At 43.4% G+C, this 24,288-nt stretch overlaps 1 protein-coding gene across 4 annotated transcripts in view; it reads right to left on the reverse strand.

Annotated features, from left to right (window-relative positions):
- DAAM1 (dishevelled associated activator of morphogenesis 1) overlaps positions 1–24,288 on the reverse strand; it is a 633,974-nt gene that overhangs the window by 375,662 nt on the left and 234,024 nt on the right. The window lies entirely within an intron of this gene.

The following is a 24,288-nucleotide window of genomic DNA, read 5'->3' on the forward strand; positions in this document are numbered from 1 at the left end:
AGATCCCAAACCAATAAACATGACCTGATCATACACTCAAAGGCTCACCCAAAGAGTCACAATCAAACACAGTTCTCAGGCGGCTGGTTGCTTGCAACCATGAAGCCTTGTTGACTGTGATACCAGACTTATGTAGAACTATTTTACATATCATAAGCCAGTTCAAATTCAACAGTTAATAATAGGTAAGCACCTTCCTAAGAAATATTGTTCAAATTCTAATTGCTACCATTTCAATTCTTCACAGCCGGCTTGCAACATTTTTTCTACATTCTATTACATAACACTGCATTAGTTGAAATGACACCTTAGAAGAGGTCTTGCCAACTTAGCTCCAACTCTTCATGGACATGGTGAAATGCTCAAACATGAGAGCAGCACCAAGTGGTATTTGTTTTCTCACAATGCCATGGAACCATGCTCTCTCCCTGCTTCTGGTGCTTAAATGAGCTGGCCAAAGAAGGAGACTGCTGAACTTAAGTAGTTAATTTAAGATCAAATGGCCAAATTGTTCTCTCCTTCATACACAGACAAGGCTGGTAACCAGTGACTATCAATGCTCAGCTTCATCTGACTGCAGGGGGGCCAACATGGTCAGCCAGTTCAGTCGCCTTCTTGTGGACTTAGCAGAAACACTTTTACAAATCATACAGTGTTCTCCCAAGTGATGACACCTACACAAACCACACATTTCTGGGTGGGCCTGGCTAGAGATAATTTGGAAGCACTTCGTGAAGCCCATTCATTACTAGCAGCATGCAGGGAGCAAGAGCAACACATTTTCAAAATAACAAAATACACTTGACAACAAACAAACAATATTTAATAAATAGTAAATCATCAATCAACTACACCAGCAGACATGGCAAATGGTCAAGGAAGCCTATAGACATGCTCATCAGATTTAATCAGTAGAAACCAGAGTGGTGGTGCTGGATGGCTTGAAAGAGAGGGCTAAGCACACAATGACTTGGAAAAGGGCAGAAGGACATTGGGCTTTAATACCATTTAAACATGTGTCCCTGTGGTCATGACAGTGGATGTGAGTACATCTAGGTAAGTGACTCAATGGCAAACATAGTAGAAGAGCAAAAACGTGTGATTTCCTATTTTGGATTCTGGATTTTGAGCTCTGTTCTTTTGGAAGCAACAATTTCATAATTCTATATGGATGGTAAAAAAAAAAAGTCAAATTAGGGTTTTTCTTGCGTGCTACAATTGTCAATCATAATACTGCACACAGGTATAAAACATATCAGTCTGCTATCATTTGGCTGATGGACAGCGATCACAAAGGAAGCAGTATGGTTTGCAGATGACGTTTGCAACTGAGTACAAATATTCTGTGGAGTTGTGGGATAAGCAAAGCCTCAAGAAGGCACCGCTTTCTCAACAGCTATTTGCTAACTTGTAAAACACAGACGTCAGCCCCGCGTACAGAATGCATACTATCTTATTAAGCGAATGTTTGATGAACACAAAATGGACGGTCAGATCACTCTCTGTAAAAAGTGGTTATCAAAAGTAATTGATAAAATAAAAGAACGAACACGTTTTTGATGAGCCAAACAAATAAAATCATACCAAAGGCAATGTGGTATAAAGGTGCAATAACAATTAAGTTCTTGGGAGAATTGTATCTGATAAACAAAATCGGTTTTCAAACCGCATCTACAGGGAGACACTCAAAATGGAAAACACTTCTGTTCGCGATGGGCGTTGCCATCACTCAGTAATTAAAACGGCAGCATACAAAGGAGCTACAATACATCATGTACAAACATTGCATAAAGAAAATATAACTAGCAGAAGCCCTCGAGTAAAAGCAGTGGGGTGACAATATTTTATATTAGATGACAGCAAATAGTAAGCTCCACGCACAGTCACAACGTAAAAGTGCAACCCTTGAGCCAACAATTTTCGAATTCGAGCAATGCTGAAAGCTGCACATTAAGGTCAAAGTACCATGAATGTGTCATATAAATCAAGTCATAAATGTACAATAAACATTTTGACTCACATCCGCATGCACTGAAAAATTAATTACATGCAAAAATTCAATCTCTATAAAGTCACAACTGCAACATATTGAAATAATATGCAAGCGCAATCAACACCCAAATGCACTCATAAATATATTATACACACATTTTAATTTGTATAAAATCATAGCCTCGAGTTACTGAAATGATATGCATGCCATGCATCTAAATTATAGTTTACAGGGCAGATGCATTTCCTAAATCTAAAAAACAATCACGGCTGGGTAAAACCTATTGGAATAAGGGGAATGTGATATAAATTGAGCTCGCAAAGGCAAAATGACTGCCAGTTCATGTAGTCAGTTAAATGTGGACCAATTAAGAAATAAAACCAACATTTTTGCTCTATCTTCCTAGAGGCAGAAGATGCTGAAGGCCACTGAAGGGTTAATTTACCAAGCAGGAGAAATGAAGGATGGTGAAAACTTAGCACGGGGTAGAGCTTTTAATAACCCCTTCACAACGGCTTCTAAATCAACTGCCTTTTTCAATCAAGCAAGAATGACAAACTCCAAGCTCATATTGACTCGTAGCATCCAGGTAGGGATGGTGGAGCGATTCAGGAGTTTATTTTTTAAATAATATCGAACATGGTACAAAAGCAGGCTGTGCTTTTAATCACCAGATCTGTTGGTACAATGTTCATTGCATGATAATATTTGCAGGGTGATCCTCTTTTTTTGGCATTTAAAAGGCATGGTTCGAAATCAATTGTGCACTGCGACTCCAATGCATACATGCTAAAAAGTGCTGATAAAAAAAAGGAGTAAGATTTCAGATAAAATATGGCAAAGATTTGCACTACTTAAAAATCGTAAATAAACTCCACAAATCTGTTTTTAGATCAATAGAGGTTTCAATTATTCAAACAAATTACCTTGGAATTCCGAGATACGGATATTTAAGAGTTTATGTGTATTCCCTATCTGGCTTGAATTTTCAGCTCGGTTTTTATACAACTTTTTACCGAATTATTAAGGCCCCGGCAAATTCACAGTTGTAAACTCAATTTTCTGAACACTCCTGACATAATACCGAATTCATGGGTCATAGCTGCACAAACAGGAAATATTTTCTCAACTTTCTGCAAAGCCTGCTCAACGACTTCAAACCTTGTGATTGAGATTTGTAAAACAACACTTGCTGGATATGAATCGGTCCAGTGTCGAGGGGCCAGAGTGAAGAAAGCCACTACTGTATATTTTGCAAATGCATTAAGAGAAGCCACTTTGTGCGATTGTCTGCGCAAGAAGATCTTGTGGTTTCTTGGCTTTTCTTTATGGCTGCACGCATTGTTCTCAAAGAGAATTCACTGTTTGAAAGTAAAATATTTCAGTTATCACAGAATCAAGTCCTTTCCCAAGCTTTTCTTGGCACGAGACAAACTGATGACCCCTTCCTGGATGCCAAAGATATGAATCTTCCTGAACACCTTATTCAAAGATAACTTGGCTAAACATTGCTTTGGTGAATGTTTTCCCCACAGCCACTCTTACAGATCACCAGTTATAGTAGTGCTGCCAAAGACTTCACCATGACCCTATGCCAACCATGCCCGGGATCAGCGTCAGATTTCACCCAGAATCCCACCACTTCTTACGGCACAGGAACACAGACAAACCCACAAACCTGCACAAGAACATAAAAGTTTCAACCACAATCTCGTAACACACTTTGTAAATCTAAGAATATTCCAACAGTGACTGTTGCTGAGCAGGACTCCCACATATTACATTTGTTGGTTGCTTTACATACTTGTGCCTACCTTGTGAACACTGAATGTGCAAATACAAAAGAATAAGTGAATATAACACGGTCATTCATTTATGAATGCCACCTGAAAAAAAGGAAAAACATTACTGTTTAAAACTGTTTGTGTAACTAGAGACGGTAGTTCGTAGGTTTAATTGCTGGCATTGCTCAGACTTCATACTTTCGAACCACTGCCACCTATCGTGTCAAACCATGAAGAAAATGCAGCTGTAGAACTATATAGTCATTAGAAAAGAAGCAAGTTGCTCATTTCAGCACACCCAGAATCAAACCACATCCGCCTCTGTCCTCCAGATCCGCGGACCTTATCTTGCATATCTGGCTGATAGGTCTTGACATCACGTCTTCCTATTCCTTCTCGGTGTGTTCCTCAATCCACAGATATGCAGGTCTGCGCTCCTTCCACTTGGCCTCCTCTTCAACTCCAAATCTTACCTCAAGCTCCCCTTTCTGCAATTTCACTACCGTATTCCCGGTGACTGTGGGGCAGGGGCATTCTATCTGACCATCAAGATTAATTGTTCACACTGCTTTGGTTGCTCACGACCGGTCTTTTCTTCTCTACTCCCATCACTTGTGCCAGGCATCTGACAAAAGAGAGCAAGGAGGAGCCGCTCACACAGAACTACTTAACTGTTCTTTTTATTTACAAGCTTCAGCAAAACAAATTACGAATTCCAGCTAAATATATTCCCTATTAAATGCAAAGCAGTTGAAGGCAAAAGCAAAGGAGGAGACAGCTCAAGGAATAAGGAGGGAATAGAAGAACATTCAGGGGGTCTTATGCGCCACTGAACGTCAGGACCTGCCTTTAAGTGTCACTCTCGTGTAAGAGCCATTACTGTAATGAATAGTTTCAAACGTTTAGGAACTGCATAAACTTATCAAAAGGTTTCAGATTTTTTGTAAACATAATACAACACTCCTAAACTGCTACGCTATTTTCGATCTCTGAACAAAGCAACAGGGACATTTTCCATCAACCACTTCATGTTTCACCTTGTATACAACTCACGCTAAAATCATCTTTGGAAAGCTGCAGCATTTCTGCGTGTGAAGCTGGTCAATAAATCTAGGTTCTGACTCTGAGGCGATTTATGTCCCCAATCTACAGCCGAGACACAATAACTTTATTTAATGGATTCACAATTAAAGATGCAATTAGCATACACATCTGCTAGCACCTTCACGTCTACCCTCGATGCCAGCCTTTATTTAACCTTTTATGTTCTGTTGACCCCCACTTAATCATTACTGAAACCGGGGGACCCGCATTAAATGATTATTTAATGCTCTCTGACTGCTCCTAGCATTCTAAAGATACTAACTTTATTTTTGCCTCTAAATTTCAAATTACTTCACATTTACAGAAAGTTTAAACATTATCACTTGTACATTTTGCTTCTTCATTATTATACACTCTGGGCCTCATTATGGCTTCGGCGGAGGGGATTACTCCATCCCAAATGTGACGGATATCCCGTCCGCCGAATTACGAGTCCATTATATCCTATGGAACTCGTAACATCTGTTAATATTATTTACTTTTCTAAGCAGTCACGGACCCCCTGAGTAGGATTCGCGGACACCCAGGTGTCCCCGGACCACAGGTTAAGAACCACTACTCTATACCCAACAACTGCCTCGCTCCAAGAGCTCCTGCTGCACATTTCACCAGTGACCTGAATTAAAATAACATTTCTATGTAGTCCCAGACCAGTTATTGTGGACAGCCTCCTGAGGAATCTGAGCGGCTGGACCCATTTGAACACTAGAATACAAATGCTAATTAAGATCAGGGCAAAATGCTGTTCGCGTATTTCCTACTGAATAAAAAATAGCATCTCTGTCACACGCAATCCTTTACAACGCATTCATTGCCAGGAACAACATGTTCATGGACACTTTTAAAATGCAGTTAGGTGGATGGTATCAAAATGAGTCTCAAAGCCCAAGCAGATGTCATTAAATAAACACCTATGCTGGGTGACTATTTTAGTTAAGGATTGGGCAAAGCTGACAGGGTTTGTTTTTGTTTTACATAGTAAATGGTCCCTTTTGGAAGACTGCTTACCACCCAGGCAGGATTTAGAAGAATTCATTGTGATGCCCATTTCATAATGGCTTTACTGTAAGGGATATGATAATGTTGCATGTTCAATTGAAGATGTTTGCAACATCACATCCCTGAATGAATTTTGACCTTTGTTTGATTTCTTAACCACAGTTTTCAGAACATTCAGGCCCATACGTTGCTGGAATTAGGTCATCCCTGCAAAACGGATCTTTAGCTGTATGAATAATGTTCCTTCTGGCATGCATATTTCATGAAACAAAAACGCAAAGCATGTCACAAATTTGGATTTGCAAGATAGCGCTGGAAGTAATGTTTAAGATATTTTTTGTTTGCACTAAGACAGGGAAAGGATGACCTAATCAGCCTGTTATTCCGAAGTTTTGCCTGAAGGTACACCCCCCCCCCCCATACACAGTTCATCTGAATCTCACGAAGGATGGTCTCAAATTACGAAGAACGAAAAGGCATTTCCCCACTTCAGGTTACACCTTGCAACCCAGCTGAGCGCTCGTGTCCCATGGACATTCATGAGCAAATCATAAATCATAAATTATAAGAGGCACGTGGGTGATACAAAAAAAAAAGCAGACACAGGCCTTACTATATCTCCGCCTGGCTTCTCGGACTGGTGTGTCAGTCCAAAACTGCAAAAGAAATAATGTGGAAAAAATGTGTGGGAGTGGACTGACTGGAACCCAGGAAACCAGTCGGGGCCTGCAATCACATCTCCAAGGCAATCTTATAAAAATGCTGTCTAAACGCTTTTCAGATGATCAACACAAAGAAAGCAGTCAATCATACCGGTGTGCATTATAAGCATGCCAGTGTTCTACTACCCAATCACAAAACCATTATCTTGCCTGATAACTAAGAACAGGGAGGTTTCATCTCAACGACCCAGGTGCATTACAATTTTTTCTTTCATGTGGGCAAGTTCCAAATCAAGGCATCGTAAGTTATTTTTGTAAATTTTACCATAGCTAAATGTGTGTCTCTCCACCCTCCCAAACAACTACTGTAATGTCAGTTAGGATTTGTGGTTTCCTACTGTTGCATTTTTTAAAAGGACAGAGACATAGACATAAAACTTTTTCATCAAAGTATGAAAGTTCAGAACTTGATTTGGCCTCCAGCTAACAGCAGGCACAAGGCCAGACTCAGCTCGTTTCTAATCCAGAATTTAAAGCCCGAGTCCAGTTTTTTAAAGCTCTGTAGAAGGGGCATCTTGAGTTCGTAACAACAACCATGGTTGGGGCAAGCTTCTTTAAGTTGGTGTGTAAAAAGACTCCTGCTGGGATAGCAGTTGGGTAAACGGGCGAGCATACGGGGAGCAGGCCTCTGGCTAGTTTCCTTTTAATGACAGGATTGTCAATATATTCTGGAGTTAAGCTGGCCTTGTCCAGTGGTAAATGTTGAACATAGAAGGACCTCTGTAAGTGCTGTTAGCTAAGCACACCCAAGATGCCAAAAGAGACTTGGCATGTGTGCACTACGCATGGCAAACTTGAAAAATTGTAGAATTTTTATTTTAGCACTAGGGGAAAATTATCAGGACTCTTTGGAAAAGTAGAGGGGGACCAAGGCAGACGAAACAGACCCCAAAACAGGCCACTGGCTATCAAAATCAAATCAAATCATTAACATTTATAAAGCGCGCTACTCACCCGTGCGGGTCTCAAGGCGCTAGGGGAAAGGGGGGGGGTTACTGCTGCTCGAAAAGCCAGGTTTTTAGGAGTCTCCGGAATGCGGAGTGGTCCTGAGGCTGGTGGGGAGGGAGTTCCAGGTCTTGGCTGCCAGGAAGGAGAAAGACCTCCCACCCGCCGTGGAGCGGCGGATGCGAGGGACAGCAGCGAGCGCGAGGCCAGAGGAACGGAGGAGGCGGGTGGGGACGTAGAAGCTGAGGCGTCGGTTGAGGTATTCCGGTCCCTTGTTGTGGAGGGATTTGTGTGCGTGGGTGAGAAGTCGAAAGGTGATCCTTTTGCTGACTGGGAGCCAATGCAGGTGTTTCAGGTGTGCGGAGATGTGGCTGTTGCGGGGTACGTCGAGGATGAGGCGGGCCGAGGCGTTTTGAATGCGTTGCAGGCGATTTTGGAGTTTGGTGGTGGTCCCAGCGTAGAGGGTGTTGCCGTAGTCCAGGCGGCTCGTGACGAGGGAGTGGGTCACGGTTTTTCTAGTGTCGGCGGGGATCCAGCGGAAGATCCTGCGGAGCATGCGGAGGGTGAGGAAGCAGGCGGAGGACACGGCGTTGACTTTCTTGGTCATGGTGAGAAGGGGGTCCAAGATGAAGCCGAGGTTGCGGGCGTGGTCTGTGGGGGTCGGTGCGGTGCCGAGGGCCACCAGGAGTCGTCCCAGGCGGACGGGGTGTTGCCGAGGATGAGGACTTCCGTTTTGTCAGAGTTCAGCTTTAGGCGGCTGAGCCTCATCCAATCTGCGATGTCCTTCATACCCTCTTGTAGGTTGGTCTTGGCGCTGGCGGGGTCCTTGGTGAGGGAGAGTATAAGTTGGGTGTCGTCGGCGTAGGAGGTGATGATGATGTCGTGCTTGCGTACGATGCTGGCGAGGGGGCTCATGTAGACATTGAAGAGTGTCGGGCTGAGCGATGAGCCTTGAGGTACGCCACAGATGATCTAGGTGGGGTCTGAGCGAAACGGTGGGAGGTAAACTCTTTGGGAACGGTTTGAGAGGAAGGAGGCGATCCAGTCCAGGGCCTGGCCTTGGATACCGGTGGAGCGGAGGCGGGTGATTAGGGTGCGGTGACAGACGGTGTCAAAGGCCGCCGAGAGGTCGAGGAGGATGAGGGCGACTGTTTCACTGTTGTCCATCAGGGTTCTGATGTCGTCTGTGACTGAGATGAGGGCGGTTTCCGTGCTGTGGTTGGATCGGAATCCAGTTTGTGAAGGGTCGAGCAGGTTGTTGTTTTCCAGGAAGGTGGTCAGCTGTTTGTTGACGGTCTTCTCTATTACCTTGGCTGGGAAAGGCAGGAGAGAGATGGGGCGGAAGTTTTTCAGGTCGCTCGGGTCAGCCGTAGGTTTCTTTAGGAGGGCGTTGACTTCGGCGTGTTTTCAGCATTCGGGGAAGGTAGCAGAAGAAAAAGAAGAGTTGATGACGGCCTGGAGGTGCGGGGCGATGATGTCGTCGGCTTTATTAAAGATGAAGTGAGGGCAGGGGTCCGAAGGGGCGCCGGAGTGGATAGAGTTCATGATGGATTTGGTTTCTTCAGTGTTGATGTGGGTCCAGTGGTTGAGGGTGAAGGCCGGGGGTGCGGGTTCAGTGATGTTAGGTTGGGTCTGGTGTCCGAAGCTGTCGTGGAGGTCGCTGATCTTGCGGTGGAAGAAGGTGGCGAGGGATTCGCACAAATCCTGTGAGGGCGTGACGGCGTTTGCGTTGGGGTTGGAGAACTCCTTCACGATGCTGAAAAGTTCTCTGCTGTTGTGGCTGTTTTTGTCCAGTCGGTCGGTGAAAAAGTTATTTTTGGCAGCGCGGATCAGGTGGTGGTGTTCGCGGGTAGCGTTCTTGAGGGCGGTCATGTTGTCAGCGGTGTGGTCCTTGCGCCAGGCCTTCTCGAGGGTGCGACAAGTTTTCTTTGATTCTTTGAGGGTGTCAGAGAACCAGAGAGGTTTTTTGGTGTTGGTCTGTCGATGCGTGCGTTTGAGGGGAGCAAGGTTGTCTGCGCAGTTGGAGATCTAGTTTGTGAGGCTGAGGGTTGCGTCGTTGGGGTCGGTGGTGAGGGTGGGTTGGTTGGCGGCGAGTGCGGAGAGGAGTTGCTCTTCGGGGATCTTGTTCCACTGTCGACGAGGGATGGGTTGAGTGCGGAGGTGGCGGGTCTCGCGTCGGAATGTGAAGTAGACACAGCTGTGGTCGGTCCAGTGTAGAGCGGAGGTGTGGCTGAATAAGATGTGTTTGCTGGCGGAGAAGATAGGATCGAGCATGTGTCCGGCGATGTGGGTGGCGGTGTTCACCAGTTGCTTGAGGCCGAGGTTGGCGAGGATGTCGAGCAGGGCGGTGGTGTTGGGGTCGTTGTTCTGTTCCAGATGGAAGTTGAGGTCGCCTAGGAGGATGTAGTCCGGCGAGGGCGTGCGGGGAGATGAAGTCGGCGATGGTGTCGCTGAAAGGGGCGCGCGGTCCGGGGGGACGGTAGACGAGGGATCCTCTGAGGGTGGTCCTGGGGTCGGTGCGAATTTGAAAATGCAGATGTTCAGCGGCGAGAGGGGTGTCTTCGGTGGAGGTGGTGACGCTGATGGAGTCTTTGAAGACGATGGCAATGCCTCCTCCTACTTGGTTGGTGCGGTCTTTTCTGGAGATCTTGTAGCCTTCGGGGATGGCAGTGGCGATGTCTGGAGCTGATGAGGCGTTCATCCAGGTTTCCGTGATGAAGGCGACGTCCGGAGCTGTGGAGTCCAGGAGGTCCCAGAATTCAACGCCATTCTTGTGGACAGAGCGAGCGTTGACCAGGATGCACTTGAGGTGGTTGATGGCGCGTGGGCTGTTGGTTGTGGTAGTTGCGTGGTGGAAGATGCGTTTGCAGGAGTTACATGCGAAGGGTCCATGGGTGCGCGCTTGGAAGCAGGTATTGGAGCGCCCGGGGTTGAGAGCGTGGAGGGTGGTGGGGTCGTAGCGGGTCAGCGGGGTAGGGGAGGGCTGGGGACCAGGGGTCGTGGCGCTGGGCGCGGGCCAGGCGCAGATGGGTGCAGACGGGCTTGCCTCTGGCGTGCCCGCTGCGCAGTCGCGCAGCGGCCGCCATAAGAGGGAGGAGGGGGGGGAGGGCTCAGCTGGGGCGAATGGGAGCTGGGGGGCGGGGTCGTTCAGGAGGTTGCGGCGGGAAAGCGCGAGGGAGGGGGGACAGGTAGAGTGAGAAGAGCTGGGGAAGGGGGGTTTAAGGGTGGAGGGGGGGGTGAGTGTTAGAGTTTTAGGAGAATAGGGAGATAGATAGGAGTAGGGTTGAAAAGATAGGGGAGGGGGGGTGGTAGAGGTGGGTGAGAGGTAGAGTGAGAGGATAGGGAGATAGGTAACAGAGGGGGTGTCGGGACGGAGGAGAGATAGGGAAATAGATAGGTGGAGAGATAGAAAAATAGGTAGATAGGAGGAGGGGGTGAGTGAGGGAGTTAGGTGGAGAGATAGGTAGAGGAGTGAGGGAGGCAGGTAGCGAAAGGGTAGATGTGGGTGATAGTGAGAGATAGGTGGAGAGATAGAGGGGGTGAGGCAGGAGCAGGAGGGCAGAGACAGGGGCGGGCAGAGACAGGAGTCGGAGAGGACCGAAGAACAGAAGAAGCGAAGAACACAGAAGAACAGAAGCGAAGAACACAGAAGACCGGAAGAACACAGAAGAACAGAAGCGAAGAACACAGAAGACCGGAAGAACACAGAAGAACAGAAGAGAAGAACACAGAGGACCGGAAGAACACAGAAGAACCGAAGAACAGAGAAGAACAGAAGAGAAGAACACAGAAGAACAGAAGAACACAGAAGGGGACGAAGAAGCAGAAGAGCAGACGAACAGAAGATCAACAAAGAAGATACAGAAGACGAAGAGCAGAAGGCAGAAGACCACAGAGCAAGATGAGGAAGAAGAGAGGCGACAGGAGAGGCTGAGGAGCACACAGAAGAAGAGAGAAGACGGGGAGAAGAAGAGTGCAGAAGAAGATTCCAGAGGAGGAGCGAGGAGGAAGAGACAGAGAGGAGGAAAAGAAGCAGGAGCAGGAGAGAGGGTGAGTAGCGCGGGGCAGGGCGAGGGGCTGGGAGGTACTTACTGTGAGGTGGGTCTCAGGAACTCAGGAACCTGGAGGAGCTGAAGCGGCAGGGGGAGCGACCTACCCTTGGGTCAAGGGTCGCTACCACGGTCGCGCAGCGGCCGCCATAAGAGGGAGGAGGGGTCAGCTGGGGGCGAATGGGAGCTGGGGGGCGGGGGCGTGCAGGAGGTTGCGGCAGGAAAGCGCAAGGGAGGGGGGACAGGTAGAGTGAGAAGAGCTGGGGGAGGGGGGTTTAAGGGTGGAGGGGGGTGAGTGTTAGAGTTTTAGGAGAATAGGGAGATAGATAGGAGTAGGGTTGAAAAGACAGGGGAGGGGGGGGTGGTAGAGGTGGGGGAGGGTGAAAGGTAGAGTGAGAGGATAGGGAGATAGGTAACAGAGGGGGTGTCGGGACGGGGGGAGAGATAGGGAAATAGATAGATGGAGCGATAGGTGGAGAGATAGAAAAATAGGTAGATAGGAGGAGGGGGTGAGTGAGGGAGTTAGGTGGAGAGATAGGTAGAGGAGTGAGGGAGGCAGGTAGCGAAAGGGTAGACGTGGGTGATAGTGAGAGATAGGTGGAGAGATAGAGGGGGGTGAGGCAGGAGGGCAGAGACAGGGGCGGGAAGAGACAGGAGTCGAAGAGGACCGAAGAACAGAAGAAGCCAAGGACACAGAAGACCGGAAGAACACAGAAGAACAGAAGAGAAGAACACAGAGGACCGGAAGAACACAGAAGAACCGAAGAACACAGAAGAACAGAAGAGAAGAACACAGAAGAACAGAAGAACAGAAGAACACAGAGGAAGATGCAGGGGACGAAGAAGCGGAAGAGCAGACGAACAGAAGATCAACAAAGAAGATACAGAAGACGAAGAGCAGAAGGCAGAAGACCAGAGAGCAAGATGAGGAAGAAGAGAGGCGACAGGAGAGGCTGAGGAGCACACAGAAGAAGAGAGAAGACGGGGAGAAGAAGAGTGCAGAAGAAGATTGCAGAGGAGGAGCGAGGAGGAAGAGACAGAGAGGAGGAAAAGAAGCGAGCGCGGGGCAGGGCGAGGGGCTGGGAGGTACTTACTGTGAGGTGGGTCTCAGGAACTCAGGAACCTGGAGGAGCTGCAGCGGCAGGGGGAGCGACCTACCCTTGGGTCAAGGGTCGCTACCACTTTCGCGCAGCAGCCGCCATAAGAGGCGCATCTCTTAACTTGCCCCTTCCCACCTCAGATTTTTATGCAATCCATTGCGAAAGTTGATAAATGTGTTTCCACTGTTCCCCTTTTTCTAGTGGACAAAATAGAAATGCCATCTCTGCAATTATTTGAATAAAGGCTCATTAACACCAATAGGTCAGCCTAAATGCTACAGTGCAAATCAGCTGTTTGCCATATTATTCTCTTCTAGTGCATAAAAAGTGAATAGCCACCATGCGCTTTTTCATCAAAATAATTCAACAAATTTACCACAATGGACCCATAACAATTTCTCAGGTCAGATTTGATAAGAATAAAACGTACTCACTGTGCTCTTAGCCAATTATGTGTGGCAAAAAACTGGGCGTTGAAGAGAACTCTAAAAGGGGTGTTGCATGAGGAGGGCAATTAAGAACCCTTTACCAGAGGCGTGGCCTATATACCCATGCCATGCATATGTAACACACATAAAATAGAATCCTCTGCCAAATTCATAAACTGAGTCTTGTCAACAAAGACTAACTGTAATCAGAATACAAAGCGATAATTAACAGTTTATTACAGCATCATTAAAACACAGTAAAATCGAATGTGAATCAGGCTGCTTACATTTCTGTTCAATCTACTAAGCTTTCATGAAAGGATTCCAGGTGTCAAAATGACCGCCTAGTACGCTACTGTTCCTGGTTTGAGGAAAAAAAATAATGCAGTACCTGGTATCAACAACCATCGCTGCTTGTACCTTAGAATTGCAAAAATATGTAAAATGATAAAACTGACAACACAATAAAGAGCTGTTTAAAATTAATTCCAAAGACTTCTGCTGTTACAAAGTACTACTAGGTCACAGTGCGCGGGCCGATAAAGGCACGCGCTCTGCGTTCATGAGGCACATGCTTGCGCACCGGGCCCAGGCCAGCAACCTAGGAATATGTGGGCCCAGGCATTTACAACAGGTGGTCAAAGCCGACAAGATCTTGGCGACATCGGAAGGATAATGAAGCATAAATGATGTTCCCCAAAACCTTTTAGACTTAGAGACCCTTACACCCTCCACAGGCATTCCCTGCTTGCCCGTGATACACCGAAGACCCCCTTGCAGCTACCCAGCTCCAGTCTAAAGGGAACTTCCTAATCAGGCAAAAGAAGGGAAAACTAGAAGTACAAACCACGAACGCCACTGCGTTACTTCGTCCACCTATCAGAAAGGGGCCTTGTGGTATGACTGCACTGCAGTTCGGAGAGTCACACAGCAAGGTTCTTTTTTTTTTTTTTTTTAAACTTATGCCAGTGAAGGACAGAAATAGAGCGCCTAGGAGAGAGCCACTTTAATATAAGGCACATCATGTACTGGTGCAATACCGCAACTTTATGGATGTGCGATAGCTGCCATGAAGTGCCTGGAAAATGAGACAAGTTCTGGAGAATAAATTAAGAGCTTCTGGAGTGTCTGTGCTTGACTTCTTCCCACCATCAGTTGGGGAAGACACAGTAGCGCTACCTCTACATTTTCTGGTGAACGTGGCTCAAAGACAATACAATACAATACAGTTGGATATCCACAGAGCGTCATATTTACACAAGAAGTAAGCATCAGAGGGACCCTGTCATTGTCATTATGAACAAAGTTGTCCCATTTGAGGGGAACATACAACTCAAAATGCAGCTACAGGGAGGGACTTAACCTATCAGGATAGTAAGTTCCATATTTTTCCAGCTCTGAGCTGGACAACTTAAAGAAGGCATCAACAACTGCAATCCATTCAGAAAAAACACTGGATGCACTTAGGTGAAAATTAATGTGGCACTTATATCTTTCATGAGAAGTGGCCAATCTTAGCAGAACTGTGGGGGCTGTTCTACCAGACTTTCAGCTTCAGTGCATTCTGGCCCATGTGATATCTAAACTTGCTGCTTGCTGTAGGGGTGGCAAGTTTGTTATTGTTTCCTCACCCCTTGAGAAAGAACCCCTCAAGTATTGATATGTTCTGCATTGTCCCAAGGATCCCCCTCAACTGACTCACTCACAAAAGAGATATGTAACCTCAAAAGATGAAATAGGCATTACAGATATTGTCAATATTTGATGCTGCTGGCCCATATGCAAAGCCAGGCATCACACAGGTTAAGAGACTGGTACACCAAAGATGTGCAATTACTGCTGTGTCACCATGGGTCCCAATCAGGAAAACCTAATTTTGCAGCCCTTCCATGAGAACATAAAAGGGAACCCCAAAGCCATACAATTTATCCTTCACCTTTCCTTAGAATTCCACGACCAGTGGCCATTGACAGAAAGAAAGAACAAACTTTTGTTACCACAACCCCTCTAAAAGGTAGCAATGACAGTGATTTCAATCCAGACCAGCTGCTTTTGTATCTAGTTTATTCTATTGCAATATCTTGAGCTGCATGAACGAGAAACTCAAATCTCACGGCCGCCTCCCTGGGGTACATTCTGCGCTACATATCTATGTGTGTATGTGTATGTATGTAGATATATATATATATCTCTTGACAGAAGCATGTTCTGGGCAAAGATGATGGCATTCAATGTTGGCAGAATGGGAAACAATCATATTCTGCTTCTTGCTGTTATTCTTATGTTTACGCTAGGTTCCAGTCCAGCCCAGCCCAATAAATCACCCAGACTGTGTCTTGGTGCACCATGCCATCAACTAGATACATGGAGCGGCAGCCCCATATATATTGACCATGTACAGTATCCAGCAGCATTCTGCAGGGAAAACAGAGGTCTGGAAATTCTTCCAGGCCAGTGTACTCAAGCTCTATGTGCTTACTTTAAGGACAATGAGTAACTCATTCAGTCAAGTATCATGGTTGGCAGGTGGTGCCAGAAGTCAAAGCCAGACATTAGAAAAGTTCTCAATGGAAAACATATATACCCTGAGTGCCACTTCATGAGTGGGGAAGGGATAAATTAAGATACAATTTTTTTTTTTGTGGCGATCGCCACTGGATAGTTATAGTTAGGTCAGCGTTTCCATAGGAAATGTTTTTTTTTTGTGTGGCTAATAACTTTGGCATTGTTGGATGAATCGTCACAAAACTTTCCAAAATTGTGCTATTTTTGTCTAGTGTGTGCATGGCAAGTTTCTGGGTGGTCTGTCAAGCAGAGAGTGTGAAAAAGGGGTTGTCCCAAACGCAATATCCCGATGCACTTTATATAGATTTCTTTAAGAAGCCCGATTGCATACTGCTGAACGGAATTACACCAAATTTAGCAATAAGCAAGCTCTTGATCCTCAGATTGTGCTTTTGGTGTAAATCGGTTCTGAAGTTTTTGAGAACTTAAGGTTTGAAAATATTTGCATATCTGGATGGCTGGGTCCTCAAGAGGCAATTAAAAAATAGAGTGTTCTGACTGGCCCAGGGAGCTAACCTCCCCCCTGTGGGAGTCAGGGTTCCGATTGGCTGCAAGCAACATGAGAAATATGCTGTTGGAAGTATACATACATACATACCCTCCCCCCCCCCCCCCAAAAGAAAAAAATAAATAAAATATATATTTTATATATATATATATATATATATATATATATATATATATATATATGAAACTTTTGCGCGGGATTGAGGCAAAAGAAAAACATATATATAAGTCCTTTAAAAGTTGCGCTTTTTCGTCCACAACCAGGCACGGCAGACCAAGGCGGGGTTGCAAACCCTGTAAATACGCTCGCCGCTCCTTTTAACCAAAAGGAAAAACGCCTCGGTTACAGGTACCTTCAAATCAGATTTATTTTACATGGCAAAAGAAAAAGAAAAACATCCACCCAACGCATTTTGGGAATCGTTGTTCCCTTGTCCACGGGAATTACTTTGTCCATACTTTCATTTCTATTTATTTACACACATAAAGAGCAGAATAACTATCAATAAGGATGAATAAGGATCAAATAAGGATGATTCAATGAGATTTATGACAACATTTCATAAGACAGGAGAAATAAAGAGGATTTTTACAAAGTGCTGGCCTGTGTTAAACACAGATGAGAAGACAGCTGTGATATTAGACAAGTGTCCTAAATTTACCTTTAGAAGAAGTAGATCATTGAAATACACATTGAGTCACTATTTAGTACCAAAAATTGAAAGGAACAAACCTATTCATGTTTTTTTCATTTGTGGGAAATGTAAAGCCTGCAAATATAGTGAAAATTGTAAAGAAATTGAATTTCCATGAGTATCAAGACCCTTCAACATTAGGAAACATGTGACATGCAATTCGGATTACTGTATATATGCTTTGAAATGTCTCTGCAATAAGTTTTATATAGGAAGTACCATGTGTCAGTGAAAATATTAACGTTTGAACTCAAGAAACCACAGAAATTCACCAGTTATAAAGTATACCTATAACTTAGGCCCCACCACTCACTGCTTATGACTTCACATTACATTACATGACTCATAACATGCTATATGACAACATTTATGACATCACTGATAATATCACCGATGACATCAAAGATTTTTTGCACACATTACTCTATAAACTAGTATGACATAGGAGGCCTGAAAGTAAGTACAAAATAGCTCAGAATAATATGAAGCATCCTTAAAAACCAACAATGATACAACTTCCTTGGGTGTAGCAAGCATGTGCTATGTGCAACATTGACCATATACCATAAACTTAACGGGTTGGTTCACATTAACATTCAACCACAGATATATGGGAAATCCTCATTGCACATGGTGTTCGGCTTGTATACAACTTTTCAGAGAAAGCCAAATTTCTCAAGATACTCAATGTCTGTTCCAAAATGAATGCCCTACTACAGAAGCGACATTGAGAAATGAGGTTAATGTGAGTAGAAAAGTGAGTGCTGTAATCAGTGTTTACTATATGGAGTTTACTCTGTACCACCATGTTTGCAGACAGTGAAACTCATGAAAAATTCACCACAGAGTATTAAAAACTATCTACTAAAAACATTGTACACTCCCTGTAAAACTTGTAAAAAAATACACTATTTGCTTAAAATAACCAAGTTCTGAAGGCGCTAAAGACGATCCTCTGAAGCAAAAGAAGCACATGTATTATAGGTTAGTACCTGGTACACACAGTCTTCCTTATTACATAGAAATTGTGATGCTGAAAAAAGTCTATCTAATAACTCAAGGCTGCTTAAAATATTTATTGTCTACTGAGACAAACTGTCATCTGCACAGAGTTACTCTTCAATACAAAGATGTATAACATGTTCAAAACCTCTACACACGTATGATGCATTAAAAGCACATTGGTTCTGTAAACACATCAATTAGCTGGACACAGACTGGACAGAATTAGGTAAAAACGTAATATGGTAGTTACCCGCCACAGTGTAAACTAGAAAACAAACACTCATGGGATGATGTAATCAGTGATGTCATGAGTGATGTCATAGAACATGTCATGAATGATGTAATATGTGAGGTCATACGCAGTGTATGACGGGGCATAGCTTTGCTGTATGCAACCGGTGAATTTGTTTTGTTTTTTAGATCAAATCTTTTGTGTTATCACTGACACATTCCCCTATTTTCAAGGAGAAAATATATATATATATTTTTAAAAACACAATCCGGTCTGAAAAGCGGAGCACATAACTGTCAGTGCAGGTGTCAGGGTTTAAGACCACAACTGTCATTTAATGTTTCAAAAAAGCCAAAGAAACACCACACTACCGGAAACAATATAGGCAGATTTTAATCTCAAAGGCAGGCAGCAGATTCAGGTACCACAACGTGTTTCAACATTTTGCCTTCCTCAGGTGGTATCAATCTGTTAGTACATTGTTGTTTCCCAGTCCCTTTTTATAGGCACAAAAGGCATTATGGGATAGGTAGTTGCAATTACTGCTGGAAGCATAATTAATTATAGTACAGGCGCCATGAGTCACAGTAATAATCAAAGTTGGTATAGTTCCATTATTCATGTCACTCTCACGATATTCTTGCGCAAATGATTGCTAGTGTTCTCTTGCTATTGACAGCTGTCTGCCTTTGAGATTAAAATCTGCCTATATTGTTTCTGGGAGTGTGGGGTTTCTTTGGCTTTTGTGAAACATATTTTATATATATATATATATATATACACATACACACATATACACACACACATACATATACATACACACACACACACATAGTTAAGTTCTGAATTTACTCGTTCAAAATCATAGAAATTCAGCATAGTTTCTTATTTTAAGTAACTATAACTCGCACCCCCACCATGCACACTTTTTTCTTCAATAATTTGACTGCTAATGTTTCGTTGATATTTTCATTGATGTTAGAAAAGTTGTAATGAGTGCTGTAATATCTGGGGTAATTAGCAGTGCACAGCAAGGGCGAGAGACCAGATGCATTCATAGCTGCTAATATTCTCAGTGGAAGCTAGAACTTTCCAGCAGCATGGCAAACGGAACTGTGTATAGGGGTAGAAAAGCAATGTTACACTGCAAAGTACTTAAGTGGTTAACATCATATGTCACATATTACTTGTCAAAGTGTGTCAATCATTTTAAGATGAAAATTGAATTTGCTAGTTTAATTCTGTCAGTGATACTCTAGGTAAAGTTCATTGATAAATTGCACTTTATCTGTCTCCTCAGAAGCAGATTATATTTATTAGTTTAGCACTCCAACATATCCCTCACTATCAACAACATTCCATTCACAATTTTATTTGGGAACACTGCTTCTACAAAGCACAGAAAATTGGTGCTACAGTCAACAACAGCACTTCCCTCGTGTGTGGGCTAATACTCTCTACTACCACGTTTCTACCGGACCTCCAATCTTAACTCACCGCACACATTTTTCCACAATAGACTTAATCTTGATAAAACAGGCTTTCAGCCGTACACCTGAAGGGTGCCTAGGAAGCTGTAGACAAACTAAGCACTTCATTACCTGGTTAGAGGAGCAACATTCGATATATATCTTCTGATAAGCAAATTACTCAAGAAAATGCTTTAGGCTTCACATGATTAAGGAAAACACTTAGTAAATACTAATACAATCATCAGGTGTAGAAACAACAAATCTTCGAGCCCTTCGATCAGTAATAACAAACTATGATCAATTATGATGTCAATAACGCCTTGATGTTGAATTTAAATGGGACTGATCTTAAATACGTACTTTAACACAAGACTTGACTAACACACCTTCCTCCAAAACCGGAAATGAACACAATGAACAATAATGCTTTTCATGCAACCACTTTTAGATCACCTACAAACTAAAGAGTTAAATGCCTCCTTCTTCACTCTTCAGCCTCAACCCCAGCACAACTCTTACTTTGCCCATAGTTTTCGTGCCAAGGTCTGCTCCAAATCTTTCAATTCCATGAGAACGGACTACCACCAGCAGTATCCACTATAGGTTCTTTGTAGCAGAGGGCCATTCTGGTTTTCCTGCAGAACATAACATCTGCTACTCACAGTAGAAGATGCTATTATTTTGAAGCTACAGTCTAACCTGCTGCCACAGCAATCTTGCTGTATTTCCCTTCAGATAACGTAGCCGATAAAATTCCAGGTACTTCCAAGAATTGAATAGCAGTTACATGCCAAAAAGGTGATAATGACACATTGAGGGCAAACCCACCAGCAAGAGGTGATTTTGAAAATCAGCTAATTTCCAAAGTTAGTCACCAGACCTCACCTTGCAACTGCAATGGTAAGTTTTTCACAAGATGTGCACGTCTATTAAAAGATTTAATTGACAAGCAAGAATATCGGGAGCTTAAATGCATCTTTCATTCTTGGTGAACAGCAATGGGGTTGCAGTCTCAGAATAGATTTTTAAGCAGTACCCAAAGTGAATAGAGTCCATGAGACAAAAATCAATGGGCAGTGCTGCTGTGATACAGAAAGATGTAATTAACTGCTCTGCGTGAGGACAGCAGTGTTAACTGAGAATTTAGATTTCTTCCCAAATCTGACACCAGATACCACATGTTCACTTCAATATGTAAAAAGTATAATGGCGAAGGGGCTGGTCTCACACCACTTTAATATTCCTGTATGGCTCCTTTTACTCGAGATTCAGATCACTGGTCCCCTCGGACTCAAAATGGACACACACAGTTTCCAAAGACTTCTTACTTTGTGATCTCCCATCTGTTAAGGAACTTCTAGTCAGATCAAGATTTCTTTAATGGCAGTTGGCCTGAATATACACGGAGGGGTATCAAATCTAAGTTGAGTGGGGCTGCTTCCAAACCATACTAAGCGATTTCCTCTACATTCACTGCAGGTAAATTTATCTTTTGTGAGCATCATTAAATTCTGGCTTGTACGAGCCCTCATGTACTTGTACTGGACACACCCGACCCATGCATCACCAGCCCAGCTCAGAGCTCACCCACTTTTGCATATTAATGAGCAAAAACGGTAGTTAAGCCAGACAGCCTTTGGTGCATCAGATTCATGTAGTGCCTCGAGTTCCACACCGACCCTGCACTAGTGCTTTTGATTCTCACTTCCACTGAAATTACAACACATGTAGACCACTTAGCATCGCTCTACTTCACCCCATCACTCATTTAGTGCTCCTGTCTCCGCTCACTACCTTGATAGTTAGAATCCATTAAAGCTCTGTCTTGGAACCTCTCATAGTTTTCTGTTAATAGACGTTTCTCAATAGGCGGATGATCCAAACTAACATCTAAATCCTGCTAGGATTGTGACTAACAGATTATGGAGGGTGGCTAGCGCATCAAAACAGTGGATGGAGCGACTGGCATGGGATGGCATAGTTGGACCCACAAATCAATCTCGGATAAATATTTATTTTTTATTAAGGACAAGACAACTACTGAAAAAAAAAAAAAAAGAGTCCAGCGCTGAGGTTAATTTGGCAATTAGAAAAGCACCTAGCACTTCTGTTGACGATGCATCCATTCATAAACCAATCACAAATAGAAAGAGAAAGTGTTTTTTTTTTTTTTTTTTTAAATAATGTACATGCCCAAAGACAACCAATTAAGCAATGTTTAGGAAGTGGAGAAGCAAATGAAGCAGCGAGTGCTGTGGACTAACCTCAGTTGCAAGCAATATAAACAACCCTGTATGCACAGGCAGGGCACGTTTAGCTACAGTACCTATAATACCGGTTTGAATGTGTTTCTAACAAAATTAAAAGATAGAAAAGGGAGTTGCTGAAATGCTGCTGTGACCCTCAGCAATACATCCTAAAATGCAAAAACCCAACAAGAAGGACAGAAGAGCATAAAACTGTAGGGAGGCGAATGAAGGAGTCCCTGTTCATCAGTGCAACGGGTCTGCAACCCAACACTTCACCCTCCTCCACAAACCTTTACCTTCTTCGAAGTGTATACACACAGTATATCAGTGCTATGACATACTCCTGTAAGATCCAGGGTTGGGTTTTAGTATCCGACTAAGCTGCCCACGAAACTACTCATTAGTTAAGGCGTTTACCACCTTATGAGTATTTTATCTACACAAAGTAAAAGATTCCCCTTACCAGAAGTCTACGCTTTTAAAAAGGAGCTAGTCTCAACAATATTTCTGTACTGTTGTGCCAAATAGACAACCCCGCACTATTTGAAAAGAAAGCCACAAACCCACCCTAGGTGGAAATCCCACACAGTGTGTAGGTTTCTAATGAAAGCAAGGGGACATCAACTCCAGCTTTTGCAGTGCATCCAAAGGGAACATGGACAAGGCTAAGATTCCCTGTGCAGCCAAAAAAATCACATGTTTAGAAACTGAAAGTATTTTTTTTACAATTATGTTTGATAGCTGCACTTGGGCCTCAAAGAAACGGACCAAAGTTGGCTAGTCCAAAGAAAAAGATTAGAAAAGGGATGTTTCTGTTTAGGGAAAATTATGTCTTCTGTGCTTCAAAACACATTAAAAAGGATATTATGTGACAAGAACACCAAGACTATATTCTTAATTCATCTATACATACATATATTTAGTAAATTCTGACAGAATATGTCTGACACTCTGGTGAGTTAATAATGGTTTTGGCGGGGTTAAAAGCTATCAATATATATATATATATATATATATATATATATATATATAGAGAGAGAGAGAGAGAGAGAGAAAGAGAGAGATCGATCTACTAATAAGCGTACCAGACAATAGAGTCTTAGAAGATGTGATTGACAGAAATTAAAACAGCTAACGATACTAACAGAAAAATTATGATTTACTGTTAATGAGAACTGTATCCATAATATATTATTGTGCTGGCTGGTAGTATAATCTCATTAAAACAGGACTGACCAATCTGAGAGCCTGAAATCATCAATTATAAGTCATTTTCACAAAGGATGTGTATGCCTGCAGCAGATAATTACTCTTCAATCAAGACATGTTTGAGTAGCTTTGGTCTATTCAAACACTAGAATACTGTCGCATTTCCTTTCAGGAAATGCAGCCGATTAAGTGTCGGGTGTTCCCAAAGATTTAATAGCTATTACATGCCAAAAAGCGACAATGAAACATTCAGGCACACCTACACACTTGGTGTGATTTTAAAAATGAGTTAATCTCCAGAGTTGGTCACCGCACCCCGCTTTGCAACTTGAATCTTAAATGCTTTACCAGATAATTGTGCAATGCCAGTCAGCAGAAAGATTTTCCGCTCAACAGTAAAAATGGTTTCTGAGCAGCATCTTGCTGTGCAGTCTCTTCTATTCCCAAGAGTAGGACAGTAGTAAACAGGCCTGGCTGTTTTCCATTTGCAAATAGCAGGCATTTCAAAGGCAACTTCGGGGACACCCAATCAATATTACGGCAATGCATTAGAGATAATATTCAATTTCCTGAACATTTTAGATTTAGGTATTCGCCCCTGAAAGGACTTGTTATGAATAGAAATCAATATTTTAATCCCCTGCTCCATTGATGCAATCTCAGGTTCTGCCATCAATACATATTTGTGCGATTACCTTGCTTTAGGCGATGTAAGGCTTTGGATACTGGGATTTCCAATTCACTTCTCTCTATTTTGCTGTTAATCCCACTGAGACAATCTGTTCAATGGCCGGGCACCACTGCGAATAACGAGCTTTTTTTCAATAAGCTTCTAATTAATGTGCCACTGCGAGCAGTCCAGTGATCAACACCAAATGTGTAGAGCACAGACATTCAGAGCCATCTACTACCATCACCATGGCAACGACACCCAAGGCACGTACAGGTAACATCTCGATAGGGGAATATTCTCCCACGTCCACATCGCAAAAAGGCTTTGTTTTATAACTGACAATGTTGTTCATGCTTCAGAGAAGTAGAGAATAGACGAACAGGCAGCCGGGCAGGCAAAGATTATGCAAACATACATCCATATTCAACCAGGGTCAACACGAAATGTAACTCTATGCTAGCAAATTGTTTTTTAATTATTAAGACAAAGATACATAAAATGCACACAGCTCAGCATATGGCATATTTGCAATGCAACAATAACCGATATTAGGTTAT

This window comes from Pleurodeles waltl, chromosome 9, assembly GCF_031143425.1.
Source record: "Pleurodeles waltl isolate 20211129_DDA chromosome 9, aPleWal1.hap1.20221129, whole genome shotgun sequence".
NCBI lineage: Eukaryota > Metazoa > Chordata > Amphibia > Caudata > Salamandridae > Pleurodeles > Pleurodeles waltl.